At 38.7% G+C, this 15,473-nt stretch overlaps 1 protein-coding gene across 4 annotated transcripts in view; it reads left to right on the forward strand.

The window, feature by feature from the left end:
* Positions 1-15,473, forward strand: part of LOC110446177 (arginine-glutamic acid dipeptide repeats protein-like) — a 183,904-nt gene that overhangs the window by 53,893 nt on the left and 114,538 nt on the right. Inside the window, exon 1 of one of the 4 annotated variants that reach the window (XM_021491199.1) lies at positions 1,733-2,175. The exons of the other annotated variants lie outside the window; for them this stretch is intronic. The gene's annotated coding sequence lies outside the window, so the exon portion shown is untranslated. Of the gene's footprint in view, positions 1-1,732; positions 2,176-15,473 lie in introns of those variants that run through there. 4 annotated transcript variants of the gene reach the window in all.

Genomic DNA, 15,473 nt, shown 5'->3' on the forward strand with positions numbered 1-15,473 from the left:
CCACCCCCCACCCCCCACCAACACCAACACCACTACCAACACCAACACCACCAACACCAACACCAACACCATCACCACCACCACCACCAACACCACCAACACCAACACCAACACATACATCATCTCTCTGCCTTCTCTCCACAGACTAACTGACCTTTTAGCTATCCAGAATGGTTACAGTGGTGTGTTGCAAAAATGTATGGCCTGGTAACACATGGGATTTAATTATTATAAATAATAGTATATTCATAAAATAAATAGGATTTATTAAAAGTAATGAAGTGGCATTGCTGTGATGTAGCTCAAGGGAGAATTATACCGAGTTCTGGCATTCTGCTGTGCCTGGTATGTGTTAATATCAGCCTGGTGTATGTACATTGGTTTCTTTGATGTTTACACTGCTATTTCACACACATGTTTACCCAATCATTTCAGAAAAGGGAAATTTCCTGAGGTTTCACCTAGTGATCCGGATGCTGGATATCCATTATTATCAGTAGATGTGTTGGTAATTAGGAAAATATAAGGAATATTTATCAGTATTTTTTAGTTTGTCATTCTTTAAACAAAGATGGGGTAAAGCCATACATTCGTCAGTGGTTAAATGTGGATTAACAAACATGTTAAAAACATAGGTAACCACATGGAGACCTCATAACTTTCATCAGATTTGAAGTAAAATGTTAAACAAACACTAGATATCAGTAGAAAGATAAGTCTACAGACAATGATAGGGGTTATAGATTCCATGAGTGAATTACAAAGCTGACTGTATAGTAAAGGTTTATCACATTATAAAACTCGTAACGCAGTCTGCTAGGGGGTCAGTAAAATTAAGGTGAATGGATTATAAGATCACAATGCTTAGGTGTCAGTAAAGGTATGCCTGTTATAGTTCAGTAAAGTTAGGTGGGATTATCCCTGTGATGGGATTATGAAACTGTTCAGTAAAGTTAGATGGGATTATCCCTGTGATAGGATTATGAAACTGTTCAGTAAAGTTAAATGGGATTATCCCTGTGATAGGATTATGCAACTGTTCAGTAAAGTTAGATGGGATTATCCCTGTGATAGGATTATGAAACTGTTCAATAAAGTTAGATGGAAATATCCCTGTGATAGGATTATGAAACTGTTCAATAAAGTTAGATGGGATTATCCCTGCGATAGGATTATGAAACTGTTGAGTAAAGTTAGATGGGATTATCCCTGTGATAGGATTATGAAACTGTTCAGTAAAGTTAAATGGGATTATCCCTGTGATAGGATTATGCAACTGTTCAGTAAAGTTAGATGGGATTATCCCTGTGATAGGATTATGAAATTGTTTCATAAAGGTTAAGGGGATTACGAAACATTGAAGTGAAAGGTTGATGGGATTATAAAACTGTGAGGTAAAGTTAGATGGGATTATCCCTTTGATGGTATTATAAAACTGTTTAGTGGTGTTTGAAGAATTATAAAGATGTGTAAAGTTAAGGTGGATGAGATTATTTCAGTGGTGGGGTTGACAGGTTGAGGGTTGATGCTGCTATTGGATTATAATGTACAGTGTGTGTCAGTGAAAGTTGATGAGATTATCAATGGGCTGAGTGTGATTGTAAGGACTGCTACATTCCTGGCTGTAAAGAGCCCCCCTGTGGACCCTCATGCTGGGGTGAACAGCTTATTACAGAGTTACACACTTTATTGATAAATCAAAGCTGGCATGCTACCCAAGTGCACACTAGGAGCAGGCAGTAGTATGTGTAGGGATCACTAGTCCTATCAGTGTAACACAGGAGAGTAGCTGGTCCACAGCAGTACAGGGATCTAACCCTTCACCACAGTACACAGCCTCACATTACATAGCCTCACAACTCAGTCCTCAATCAAATAGCTTCACTGGGAAACAATGGACCACATTGATTATCACACTGTACATAAAACTGTGGCAGAAAAATCTCGAGTGAAATCGTTTAATTTTGTAATCGAGAGCTGTCTTCAGGACAAATTGGATGTATGTTGATTGTTGTGTGTGAATCATACGGTTTGTTGAGTGTTATACCATGCTACAGTTACTGGCCGAGTGGTAGTTGTGGACTCACCACAGACAGGACCTACACCAGGATAATTACCTCTACAGTTCAGGAACCGTTGTACTGAGGATCTGGTCACTACCTATGTGCTGATAGGGTTAGTGCGATTATTTCTACTTTGTGCGTATAAAGTGTCGATGTTTTATTCTGGAAGGTTGTGTGTAAATTGTTACATTGGAGGATAACTCGGTGATTTAATTCCTGACCCCCAGGGTTTCTGTTTAAAATACAACATTGTGGAATATAACTGGATTATATATTAGCCCCAACCCTGGGGCCTATTGTGTACGTTTCAACATTTTTTGTGGACAACTGGATTATAGGTATTAGCCCCGACCCCAGGGGCCTCTGTGTAAGTTACAGTATTGTTCAAAATACAGATAGCCCCCCCCCCCCCCCCCCCCCCCCCCCCCCCCCCCCNTTACACTGGAGGATAGCTGGCTAACCTTTACCATCCAGGCAGGTGTGTATCCCAACAAGTATAAATCGACCAGTGACCGACACATGGTAAGTCATCCACTAATTATATAATTGCATGTGGTGGTCAAGATTAAAATACTTGACCACACATCAATGACACGTAAGGAGTTAGATTGGACTTGCCTTGTTGACAGACCTACCATGTCAACTCCACGCTAATATTTGACCAACACTTTACACATTTGTAGTAAATCTGTGCCTTGGTTCACGTTGATTTAATGATAGGGTGTTGATATTATTATATACATTTCAGTGTTACAAGTAAATATTGGGCTTACTTTGACAACATTTAAAGTCACCCCTGGAATTAGGTACGAGGTATGTTTCAGCTTTTTTTACGATGGAGAAAGACACTTACTAACACTTGACATCAGACATGTAAATTCCTCTCAGTTGTACCTGTACGGAATGTAGACTATTTCTCTAGTGACTCCTTTATCATTTTCTATTGAGGCAAAAACTTGGCTATTAGAGTACGTATCAAGTTAATTAAATGCTATTTGCAAACCAAACTACACATTTAAGTTTAAACTGGAGAACCTGAAAATTTGTAAACATAATATTTGTGAGAATTTAGATGATATAAACCATTTGTGGTGTTTTTATGAAGCTGTTAGCCCCTGTAGACCCCCGCTAGTGTACCTGATGGGCTAGATAATCTGTTGATGGGAATGCATGGCTAACATTACATAACATCACCAATAGGGAGTAGTGTATACTGGGGAAATGTTCACACCAGTTTAACCTTTGCCTTTTTTTTGCCCTTTGTAATGAGGGCGAATTTATCATGACAGCAAACATTTTTCCACAGAATACAAGGAATAGTCAGGGCAACACTGAACAATATGGATCTACCAAGTAAATGGTGTATATTTAGCCTGATGATTGCTTCTAATCCCAACCTCACAGAAACTGCCAACCCCATCCCTTGGAGTTTGTTTTCTGTATATAGAAATAGAATGTAAATAGACTTGTTTATATTTACTTACCTATTATTACCTCCCTTGTCTATTTCCCAGGGGAAGAGACTAAAGGCATATGGTCGTTGTCAGTTGGTGTGTATATAATGCCATTATTCACAAATAAATAAATAGAAATATAGAAGACAAAGAGAAACAATGTGCCATTTCTCCAGTCCTTGGCCTACAAGTTAAACTGTTCAGTGATGAGTAGTAATTCTACTCCTCCCTACAGAACACATAATAACCCTGACATTAGTACAACCAGTAATTTTCTGCCCATTTGAATGAAGATTCATTAATTTACAATCAATTTGAGATATTCTATCACAATTCTTCATACACCGATAGACTGATGTATAAATCAGAAGTGGGCCCATTGGTCGGCTTGTTCATAGACTAATTAACTTGTAAAGGAAACTCTACAGGATCAATATTTACTCAACACTGAAAACACAGCATTGGTCTTTACCAGCTCCGTTCAGCACTGAGAAAGTGAATGTTCCACCCTTTGTCACGACTGTTAGCTAATTTTACATGATTCGGTCTTAACCCTTTCTGCAACATCGACTTTAGCAACATTTCGCCGCAATCAGATCAACAAGGAAATTGATTTTGATCAGAGTTTTTTAATTGAAATTCCTTTTCCATTCAGGCAAATTGAAAGATGCTTTGTCAGTGTAGTTAGTAATACTGAGTTCAAAAAGACTAAAATTCAGATAAGTCTTAAAGGATCAGTTTTATTTCAAAATGATTAATGTCAAATTTATGATTATGGACAGTGTGAGGATAATGGTTGACTTTCTCTGAAATACTTCTCGAATTTCAATCCTTTATTTTCAATTGAAATAAAGGAAATGATTGAAAATAAATGTTCTGGTAGGATGAGATTAGAACCCATTACAGGGTTGTACCTCCAGGAGGGTATTCTAATGACTCACACTGGTTATAAGTCCACTTTCATTAGGTCCTGTGGCAGCTATGTTCTGTCTGAAGATCTCTGTACCAGTAAAACCTAATAAAAACTGTTAGCTTGACTTGTATCATTAAAATCATGTACATGTTCCCTTTTGAAAGTTAATTGGTGCATTAGATGTGTGGGTTTATAAAGTTGTAGGGGTCCAGAGCAGGAGGGTTTATGACCTGGTTGGTAGCTTGGGGAGGACCAGGGGACTTGGTAACTTGGGAAGTACTAGGGGATTTGATAACTAGGGAAGGGCTAGGGAACTTAGTAACTATATGGGACTTCAGGTAACTAGGGAAGGGCTAGGGAACTTAGTAACTATATGGGACTTGTAACTAGGGAAAGAATGGGGGACTCGGTAACTTCATGGGACTTGTAACTAGGGAAAGAATGGGGGACTCGGTAACTTCAGGAGGAATGGGGAAAGTATTACCTAAAGAAGCAGGGAACAAAATAACTTGAGGAGGACCAGAGCAACTTTGTAACTAGAGAAGCACTTTTGTGACTTGGTTACTAAGGAAGCACTTTGGGGACTTGGTTACTAAGGAAGCACTTTTGGGACTTGGTAACTAGAGAAGCACTTTGGGGACTTGGTAACTAGGAAGCACTTTGGGAACTAAGTAATTAAGGAATCACAGTTGGGACTTGGTAACTATATGGGAGGAACAAGAGACCTCATAGTAAGTATCAGGAGAAAGTAACTAGGGAAGGATCAAGAGATTTGGTGACTAAAGGGAGGAGGAGGTGTTACTAAATAATAGGGAGCCTGTCCACACTTTCCCTGGATTCCTGGTAAGTTTGATATGTTGTCCGCACTGCTGGCAAGTGGATAACAGATGTTAAACTGTAGATAGACACATCACATCTGTTACATGTTATCGTGGTTTTTCATCATGACTGATATTTCACTATCAATGTTTGTTAAAGATGCGTTATACTAAAATTCTCATTTTCAAAGATATAGGAGTGTAACCATTCTAACCAAAGTCAATTGTTAAATTGCATCAGTTAGAAGTTGAACCCAGGATCACAGATAAATACTCCAGAGTTCTTCTGATTGAGCCCTATAGCTGAAAACAAACAACTAGATGGAGTGAAGTTAAGTAATGAAGTCGCTTCAGTCCCGGTGTTTTTAAGTAACTAAGGCTTTAAATTTTATCTAGGTTTGTGTACTTCACAGTAGCACATTGAGGTTAATTTTAAATCAAGAATTCATTTGAAAGATTTGACCACCTGCATGATCAAGATCAATATATAGCAATAGGTGGAAACCTTACAAATCATAATGATTGTGTTCTATGTAATACTTGATAGAACCTCACTTGTATTATGACAGACCTATAACTCACTGATTACCTCCTGTTTACCACTGCTATCATATGTAGTCTGTGTGCATCAATCGATTACAAACACGAGAGGTTTTTTTTCCGTTCAAAGTAGATTCAATTCAATTCTTTTATTATCGTAAGCAATACAGCTTATTGATACTACATTTCATGTATTATGCACAATACAATGTCATACAAAGTCAAGTTCAAGGCATACACTAATAGGTATATTCACTCATTTCATAGACAAGAGATGTAACCTAATTTCAAAAGCTTAACACAAAAGTTTTCTAAAATTATACAGTTCTGTAACATTTTCTGTACTAAGTAATTTCAAAAGTTTATACATGGATGGCTTGCATTGGCAATAAAGTTTAAATAGTTTTTGTCGGAGGAAATCATATTCTTTACAAATGAAAACAAAATGATATTCATCTTCTACTTCAGTAGTACATATTGGGCATATACGGTTAGAAACAGCCTGCTAATTGTATCTTCCTGTTTCAATTGTTAAACAGTGCGCAGACAAACGAAAACTACAAATTACTAGATTGTAGATCATTGTAATGGAGAATGGGAAGTAAGGGGTGTTGTGATAGTAGACGGGGGTAGTTATTGTGAGCTTGTACACTTCTTGTACACTTCCTGAAGTTTTGTGAACTATTATGATAAAATGGCAAGGGGCTGTGCAAGACATGCATCTGTTTCCTGGTTAACAGATAATCACTGTAATACTTATTTGATGTCAAATTATTGACGTGATCTTGATGTCTGATACATAATGGATGAGGTTTACCACAGATTATGCACAGATATGACCAAAATGATTTATGTGTTTGGTTTACTTTAGAAAGACATTTTATCACAACTACATGTAGGTAAACATCCCCTTTTATACCTGTCTCTCCAATGTTCTATGTCACCAGGTAAAATATTACCTGCTTCCTACCAACTCGGCTAAGATAATTATAATTTCTCTTTAGCTCATTGGATTGCAAGAGAGTCAGGCTAGCAAACCAGAGGTCCTGAGTTGGACCCAAAGTGGGGTTAATTAGAAATACAAAGTTACCTGTGACATCTATTTCAGGATAATAATTTACTGCTGATTACCTTGCCTCGTCTTTGCCATAGTTAATGAAGGAAAAGTCTCGTAGGTGACACATATATTTACTGTGTGCAGAGCAGTTTACAGTCAATCACATCCCTTACTATTTACCTTTGCTCACCTCTTTTAAGCCCTTCTTATCTTCCTTCAAATAATTCTTTCCTCTTGTCCTTCCTTTCCCCAACTATTCCTTTTCCTGAATGTCTACCTGCCCCTAATCTGTCCATCTCCTGCTTTTCCTCTGGTCCTTTCTTGTGTTTATTCTAGTGTCCTTACCTTTGTCAATACTGTGCCCTGCCTCCCCCTGATCTCCCTTCCCCCTGATATCCCCTTCTCTTCATCTTCCCTTCCCCTGGTCTTCCCTCTCCCTGGTCTTTCCTCCCCCTGATCTCCCTTCCCCTTGGTCTCTCCTCATCTCCCCTGCCCCTTGTCTCCCTTCCCTTCCCCCTGATATCCCCTTCTCATCGTCCTACCTCCCCCTGATCTCCCCTCCCCTTGGTCTCCCTTCCATTCCCCCTGATATCCCCTCCTCTCGGTCTCCCCTCCCCCTGATCTCCCTTTTACCCCTTGGTCTCTCCTCCTCATCTCCCCTGCCCCTTGTCTCCCTTCCCTTCCCCCTGATATCCCCTTCTCATCGTCTTCCCTCCCCCTGATCTCCCCTCTCCTCGGTCTCCCCTCCCCCTGGTCTCCCCATCCCCCTGATCTCCCCTCCCCCTGGTCTCCCCTCCCCTCGGTCTCTCCTCCCCCAGGTTCTCCGGCTACCCCTGGTGTTGCCATGTTATATAAATGGTGTCACTACAGACACCAAAAGCTTTGTTTAATGTGAGTTGTAAATTACAGGTAATTTGACCAGGCAGTATGAGTGTGTAGCTAATTATGATACTGGCTATGTTAATGAGGAGTGGATTAGTGAATGTCAGCTTGGTATGCTAATGAGCTGGTACTGCTGTTGTCATGGTAACTGGTAGTTCTGAGGAACATTAGTGGGGACAGGCTGCAAGATAACTGATTCTGTTTATTTTTTCACTTTAAAGTTTGAATAAATTTTCAACGCTGTGTAATAATTTGGGGTAGTGTGATATAGGGTATCGTGGTTGTCATGGTAAACGTAAGGATCATTTTCAGTGGGACAAGAGAATTGTAGAGAAACATGTTTACTGTCAACAAATTAATCAAGTAGTGAAACTTATGATTTTGCCCTCTGTCCTAAATTGCTTAATGAAAATTATCAACTCATTCACCCCTTAGACAGATTTGAACTCTCCCAATTTAAAAGTTGGAATAGATAGTTCATTATGAAATTCAGGGGTAAATGATTTAACTACAATGAATTGGCCTATAGTAAATATATCCGTGAAACCCTCCCCTCCCTCTAATCCCAACCTCACAGCAACCGCCAACCCCATCCCTTGGAGTTTGTTTTCTGTATATAGATAAAACATTATATAATCCTTACATGTTTAAATCACCCTCCCTAAGACCACTGATTATGATACTGTACTGTCCTCACCTGTCAGTTGTGATCCCAGTATCCTTCTACTGGTTACAGATCACCAGTTGTGTTCCCAGTATCCCCCCCCCCCTGGTTACAGATCATCAGTTGTAATCCCAGTATCCTCCCCCCTGGTTACAGATCACCAGTTGTAATCCCAGTATCCTACCCCTGGTTACAGATCACCAGTTGTGATCCCAGTATCCTACCCCTGGTTACAGATCACCAGTTGTGATCCTGTTATCCTCTCCCTGGTTACCGATCTCCAGTTGTAATCCCAGTATCCTACCCCTGGTTACAGATCACCAGTTGTGATCCCAGTATCCTATCCCTGGTTACAGATCACCAGTTGTGATCCCAGTATCCTACCCCTGGTTACAGATCACCAGTTGTGATCCCGGTATCCTACCCCTGGTTACAGATCACCAGTTGTGATCCCAGTATCCTACCCCTGGTTACAGATCACCAGTTGTGATCCCAGTATCCTCTCCCTGGTTACAGATCACCAGTTCTTCCCCTTGGTAACAGATAATTAGTTGTGATCCCAGTATCCTCTCCCTGGTTACAGATCACCTGTTCTTCCCCTTGGTAACAGATCATTAGTTGTGATCCCAGTATCCTCTCCCTGGTTTCAAATCACCAGTTGTGATCCAAGTATCCTCCCCCTGGTTACAGATCACAGTTGGGATCCCTTGACCACCCACTGATGGCTGTACAGGCTGTAATCAGTACTGGGATCTTAAATGCTCCTGTCTGTTCAGCCTTCCGGTCTGTACAGTGTAAAAATATGTAGTAATGTGTTAACATTGTAAAAATCAATTATCTAATTCAAAAATATCATTTTAGTCATCATTAGATACAAAATTTAGTATACAGCGATCATTATCATAAACATTAATGAACAAAGACTAGAGTTAAGATGTGCATTTAAAATAAAATGTGTAAAGTATGTTATAATTGATAGCAGTGTATTATTGATTGTGGTAGCAGTGTTGCTTTGATGGCATCATATGAACCTGACAATTATTCTGTCATTAAATAACCAGCCTTAGAAGAATATTGATATTCTCATTACAAATCATTGATTATAGGGTTCAATTGAATCTCAGCTGTCACTTCAGTATAGGATTTGTTGTAATCTACAGTAAATTTAATTGGCTCTTAAATGTCGTTAAATCTGATTGGTTCGTGACTACTGAACTGACTGATTGGTCATCAATAACTATCTATGTGATTGGTCGTATACCTGGATATTTCGATAGACAATTATTGATCAATACTCAGATGTTGTCTTGATTAATGTAGACAGTTATTGGTAGAGGTCTGTTATGCATGTCAGCCAATGTTGTGATAATGAATGGTGGAAAACAAACAGGGTTGTGGTGCTGATATCTCTATTGATTATACATAGGGCAGGCTACAAAAACAAGGGACATAACACAGTCCACTGATTTAGTGACTCTTTAATTGATTGTAGGTTTGAAACAAGGGAGATAACTCAGTCCAAAGGTTTCGTGATTCTTTAAAGTATTGTAGGCTATAAACAAGGGAAATTTTCACTCTGTATGCAGATTACAAGTTTCTTTAATTGGTTGTATACTACAAAAACAAGGGACAATTAATATAACTAAGTCCACAGGTTTAGTGATTCTTTAATGTAGTGTGGGCTACGCAGACAAGGGAACTAACTCAGTCTAGATATTAAGTTACGCTTTAGTTGATTGTAGGCTACATAAACAAGGGACATAATTCAGTTAATAAATTTAGTGACTAATTGATTACAGGCTAGAGACAAGGGACATAACTCAGTCCACACATTTAGGAAGACGTTTTTGAGGATAAACTAGAAAAGAAATTAAAGTTTCTATTATTGTGATATTGCCAAAAAAATATGTTGAGTTAAAACTGCTTGTTTTCCTTTTTATACAAATTTTTATTTCATTTTCTGCATAAAAGATTTAACTAAACTGAGGAATCAGCAGAGGTGTTCAAATACCTGCTGTATACATACAGAATTAATCATGTTATCACAAGCTTGCCTTTAGACCACCTGCTGGGGGGACTATACAAATACTACCACAGAACATTGAGTTATAAATGCCCCTATGGGAGTCTATTGTTACATTAGTATACCTAGTCTATGTCTTATATCAACACCAGACCCAAGTCACTTCCTACCCTAACTGTCATGGGCCATAGTAATTATTAACAGAAATTAACGTATACATGTACCTAAAGTGCCATAGGGTTGATGAAAATCTCACATATTTAACAAACAAAAAATTCCTTTCTGTTCTTGCCAAGACATTTTAGACACATTTGTCAGGATTACTTCTTCTAAAGTACTGCCTAGATTTCAGTGAATCTGTTTACGCTTTCTGTAGGGTAGTTGTTACGTTTACAATTTATGTTTCGTTGTAAATGGCAGTAATGTAACTAAGGGATTGGGTATTGTGCCATACAGTTACTGCTATCACTTTTGCTAATAAGCAAGGACCAGATAGGGGAAAACAATTATAAAATCATCTGTTTCCTAAAGTTACAGTGTGTGATACTTCAAACTAGATATCTGCTGTTACCTTAAGTTACAGTCTACTGAAACCTTAAGTTACAGTGTATGATACTTCAAACTAGATGTCTACTGTTACTTTAAGTTACAGTGTATGATACTTCAACAAGATATCTGATGTTTCCTAAAGTTACAGTGTGTGATACTTCAAACTAGATATCTGCTGTTTCCGAAAGTTACAGTGTATGATACTTCAAACTAGATGTCTACTGTTACCTTAAATTACAGTGTATGATACTTCAAACTAGATATCTGATGTTTCCGAAAGCAACAGTGTATGATACTTCAAAATAGATGTCTACTGTTACCTTAAGTTACAGTTTATGATACTTCAAACTAGATGTCTACTGTTACCTTAAGTTACAATGTATGATACTTCAAACTAGATGTCTACTGTTACCTTAAATTACAGTGTATGATACTTCAAACTAGATGTCTACTGTTACCTTAAGTTACAGTGTATGATACTTCAAACTACTATCTACTGTTACCTTAAGTTACAGTCTATTATTACTTTAAGTTACAGTGTGTGATACTTCAAACTAGATATCTGCTGTTTCCGAAAGCAACAGTGTATGATACTTCAAACTAGATGTCTACTGTTACCTTAAGTTACAGTGTATGATACTTCAAATAAGATATCTGATGTTACCTTAAGTTACAGTGTATGATACTTCAAACTAGATGTCTACTGTTAGCTTAAGTTACAGTGTATGATACTTCAAACAAGATATATGATGTTACCTTAAGTTACAGTGTATGATGCTTCAAACTAGATGTCTACTGTTACCTTATGTTACAGTGTATGATACTTCAAACTAGATGTCTACTGTTAGCTTAAGTTACAGTGTATGATACTTCAAACTACTATCTACTGTTACCTTAAGTTACAGTCTATTATTACTTTAAGTTACAGTGTGTGATACTTCAAACTAGATATCTGATGTTTCCGAAAGCAACAGTGTATGATACTTCAAAATAGATGTCTACTGTTACCTTAAGTTACAGTGGATGATACTTCAAACTAGATATCTGCTGTTACCTTAAGTTACAGTGTATGGTACTTCAAACTAGATCTCTACTGTTACTTTAAGTTACAGTGTATGGTACTTCAAACTAGATCTCTACTGTTACTTTAAGTTACAGTGTATGATACTTCAAAATAGATGTCTACTGTTACCTTAAGTTACAATGTATGATACTTCATACTAGATGTCTACTGTTACCTTAAGTTACAGTGTAGGATACTTCAAACTAGATGTCTACTGTTACCTTATGTTACAGTGTATGATACTTCAAACTAGATATCTGCTGTTTCCTAAAGCAACAGTGGATGATACTTCAAACTAGATATCTGATGTTACCTTAAGTTACAGTGTATCGTACTTCAAACTAGATCTCTACTGTTACTTTAAGTTACAGTGTATGGTACTTCAAACTAGATATCTACTGTTACTTTAAGTTACAGTGTATGATACTTCAAAATAGATGTCTACTGTTACCTTAAGTTACAATGTATGAGACTTCATACTAGATGTCTACTGTTACCTTAAGTTACAATGTATGATACTTCATACTAGATGTCTACTGTTACCTTAAGTTACAATGTATGAGACTTCATACTAGATGTCTACTGTTACCTTAAGTTACAGTGTAGGATACTTCAAACTAGATGTCTACTGTTACCTTAAGTTACAGTGGATGATACTTCAAACTAGATATCTGATGTTACCTTAAGTTACAGTGTATGATACTTCAAACAAGATATCTGATGTTACCTTAAGTTACAGTGTATGATGCTACATACTAGATACCTGCTGTTTCCGAAGGCTGCCATGTCTGAAGGTACAAACAAGATATCGGCTGTTTCCTAAAGCAACAGTGTATGATACTTTAAACTTGATATCTGCTGGGTTTTTCCAGGGCTGCTGTGTCTGAAGCTACAAACAGGTTAATGCTCTATGTGTGTATTATTGTAATGAACCTGAGCCACTGAAACCTTCTACAAGTATCTTATATTGGCTTTTGCCTGGAAACATCCTGTAGAAAATTGTTTCCAAGACAAGGAATACATCATCTTGATGAATACTCAGGGGAGGTTATTTTATTACATTGTTGTACAATGATGTGTATAGGGCAAATCACCTGAGGACGAAATCTCATTAACCAACACATCCATATAGAGTAGACACTCTCAATCACCACAATCACATTTCCTCCAAAGGTTCTATCCCTGGATGTAATTGTGGCATGGCTGCCTGTCTCACACATGGCTGGGTAGTGTCCCACAGTGAATAAGTGCCAAGGTAGCTAGGCATGGCCCATCATCAGCCAGGCTCCAGGCCATCTACAGCTATTGATCCTCATTTCACTGCAGGGATACAAAGTGAAGAAAGATGTAACACAGGCTGGACATAGGTAACTGACCACTATAGGCGGGCAAATTAACACAGGCCAGACAGTGCTAACTGACCACTATAGGCGGGCAAATTAACACAGGCCAGACATAGCTAACTGACCACTATAGGCAAGAAAATGAACACAGGCCAGACATAGCTAACTGACCACTATAGGCAGGAAAATGAACACAGGCAAGACATAGCTAACCGACCACTATAGGTGGGCAAATTAACACAGGCCAGACATAGCTAACTGACCACTATAGGCAGGAAAATGAACACAGGCCAGACATAGCTAACTGACCACTATAGGCGGGCAAATTAACACAGACCGGACATAGCTAACTGACCACCATAGGCGGGCAAATTAACACAGGCCAGACACAGCTAGCTGACCACTTTAGGCCAGCAAATTAATACAGACCAGACATCGGTAACTGACCACTATAGGCTGGCAAATTAACACAGGCCAGACACAGCTAGCTGACCACTATAGGCAGGCAAATTAATACAGACCAGACATCGGTAACTGACCACTATAGGCAGATTTATTAACACAGGCTGGACATAACTAACTGACCACTGTAGGCAGGAAAATTAACACAGGCTTGACTTAGGTAACTGACAACCATAGACAGGAAAATTAACACAGGCGGGTAAATTAGCACAGGCCAGACATAGCTAACTGACCACCATAGGCAGGCAAATTAACACAGGCTGGACATAGGGAACTGACCACTATAGGCAGGCTAATTAACCCAGGCTGGACATAAGTAACTTACCGCCATAGGCGGGCAAATTAACACAGGCTGGGCATAAGTAACTGACCACTATAGGCAGGATAATTAAAAAAGGCTGGACATAAGTAAATGACCACTATAGGCAGGGAAATTAAAACAGGCTGGACATAGGGAACTGACCACTATAGGCAGGCTAATTAACACAGGCTGGACATAAGTAACTGACCACTATAGGCAGGCAAATTAACACAGGCTGGACATAGGTAACTGACCACTATAGGCAGGCTAATTAACAATTAAAATTGTGTCTTTACACCTAAATTATCTACCAGACGTGGGAGACCCAGAGAATAATAGGAAGGAAATACATGATAATCTATCTAAAACCCTACATGGCTTTTAGCTAGACCACTCATTGTATGACAAATCATGTTTACATTGGCTGTCATTTCACCATGGCTGCAAATCTCACGCTGAAGACAAAATCTCAACAAATATGCAATTTTGATAAAAACACCACACAAGATTGTTTTGAGAAGGTTTTTTGTTTCCAAAGTGATGAACCATATCTGGAGGAAAGCATGTGTGTATGGTGAGGGATAGCAGGCTGGGGAGTGATGGGAGGTAGTATATTGGTGTGTGTGGTGGTGGGCATGTCTGCTACATTCATTGATGATAACCCTGATTTGGCACACATCCCCAGGAATGTGCTTCACGGTGTGGGTCCAGGTAGGCTGGGATTTCCTGGTCTAGCCCCCATCCTATTACACCTGGCCCGTACAGGTGATTGTAGAGCAGCTTTAATTACCCCCACTATGTTAGAGGTAACAGGAAGTCAGTAGGGTTAGAACAGATCGCAAAAAATTGCTGCCCCACCTGAAATATAAATAAGCACCCATGCTCCTATGTTATACTAACAAGGGGATGTATGGTAATACAGGTTACTGAAGGTCACTGCCAATCTCCTATAAATTATCACCCTCCCATATTAGAGGTAATTGATTGGGGTGTTAAATGGTACAAATATATATCAGTGATTGATTGAACCCTCCCCTTATAGTAGAGGATCTGTGAATAGTGTGAATTTTATTCCTTCTCCTCTAGGTTAGAAGTAAAAGAATGTGTTTATCCCTGTGAAGACATGAGAATGACCCCCCTCCCCCTCCCCCAACCCCACAATGCCATATATCAGCTTTATTGTGTATATATATATATATCTCTCTTCCCTGACCAACCTGCCAACATTGCCTTGTCAGTGGTGTATATATTTTTATCCACTTAGGATTGTTTGTAAACAGTGGCAGAGAATGTATACTGATGTTATAATTGATTTTATTAGCTTCTATGTGGATGACCTTG

Source organism: Mizuhopecten yessoensis, unplaced genomic scaffold (genome assembly GCF_002113885.1).
Source record: "Mizuhopecten yessoensis strain PY_sf001 unplaced genomic scaffold, ASM211388v2 scaffold2599, whole genome shotgun sequence".
NCBI classification, from domain to species: domain Eukaryota; kingdom Metazoa; phylum Mollusca; class Bivalvia; order Pectinida; family Pectinidae; genus Mizuhopecten; species Mizuhopecten yessoensis.